Source organism: Nothoprocta perdicaria, unplaced genomic scaffold (assembly GCF_003342845.1).
Source record: "Nothoprocta perdicaria isolate Ctin4 unplaced genomic scaffold, notPer1 scaffold_0, whole genome shotgun sequence".
Classification (NCBI taxonomy): Eukaryota; Metazoa; Chordata; class Aves; order Tinamiformes; family Tinamidae; genus Nothoprocta; species Nothoprocta perdicaria.
The window spans coordinates 2,361,188-2,362,568 of NW_020454092.1; the positions used below are offsets into that span (position 1 = coordinate 2,361,188).

A 1,381-nucleotide genomic window follows, 5' to 3' on the forward strand; every position below is an offset into this window, starting at 1 on the left:
GCGAGGTGAGGGAGTTGCGCTTTCTGTGAGAGAGCAACTGGAATGCATGGAGCTAAGCATAGGGGAGAATGGAGTGTCAGTTGGGGGCCTGTGAGTGCGGATTAAAGGGCAGGCTGACAGGGGCAGCACTGTCGTGGGTGTTTACTACAGGCATTCTGCAAGGAAGAGGAATTAGGTGAGGCTTTCTACAGGCAGCTGCAAGAAGGATCACAGGCCCTGGTCCTCATAGGGAACTTCAACCACCCTGATGCCTGATGGGATAATCACGCAGCTAGGAAATTACAGTCCAGGAGGACTGTACAATCCAGCACAACATTGCAGATAAGTTCTTGCTGCAAGTGATTGATGAGTCAACAAGGGGAAGGGTGCTGCTAGACCTGATATTAACAAACAGAGATCGTCTGGTTGGAAATGTGAGGGTTGGTGGCAGTCTAGGCTGTGGTAAGCTTGAGTTGTTGGAATTTGCGATCCTGTATGGAGGAAGCTGGGCAAGAAGTAGGATTGCAACCCTAGACTTTGAGCTTGAACCTCTTCAGGGAGCTCCTTGGAGGAATACGCTGGCCCCTCCTGGGCCAGGGTCCATTTCCAAGAGGGGAAAGGCGGTCCAGGAGAGCTGGCTGATACTCAGATACCACTTTCTCCAAACTCAGGATCAGTGCAACAAGAAAACACTTTTCTTAACAGGAAAAGTTAATCAAGGGGCACAGGAGACCTGTGTGGATGGGCAAGGAGCTGTTGGGTAAACTTAATGAGAAAAAAATCATATATGTAATATGGAAGAAGGGCCAGGCCACATGGGAAGAATATTGCAGTAATTGGGGAAGAGATGGTGTTCATCTGTTGGAGTAAGTTACTATTTCTGAAGACTGTCAACATGTAATTAAAAAAGATCCTATGAACTGTTCACTGTGTAACAGCCATTATGTTTTTTTTTTTCCTACTTTCTACTTGCAAGTTCACAACACTGACATGAAACTAAATATCTTCCTTTAAATAGTATCTTTGTATTTTCCCTCGCAGGGTGTGCTTGTTAATTCAATTCCTGTCTTTATAACTGTTTGTTAGGTATTGTAAATAGTTGTTAATAAATCGGCTTTGATAGCCTGAAAATGAGTTACTGATTGAATGAGATTGAGTTTTGTGCATATATTCTGTCAACTTATTTTGGAAGAATATTCAGTGTTTGCTCTGATTCAAGAGACTATGGTGTTCATATTATTCTAATTCCATTAAGCCTCCAGTGTTTTAGTTTAACATTAGATTTATATTTTATCATTCATTAATTTTACAACTTATCTGTATGGATGCCCCAGTTTTTGAATCTATTTTTGGGAAAATGACATTGAATGCTAACTTGAAAATGTCTTAATCTTAGCGCCGC

At 42.2% G+C, this 1,381-nt stretch overlaps 1 protein-coding gene across 2 annotated transcripts in view; it reads left to right on the forward strand.

Annotated features, from left to right (window-relative positions):
- Positions 1 to 1,381, forward strand: part of LOC112955690 (sodium channel protein type 2 subunit alpha-like) — a 39,031-nt gene that overhangs the window by 7,303 nt on the left and 30,347 nt on the right. The window lies entirely within an intron of this gene.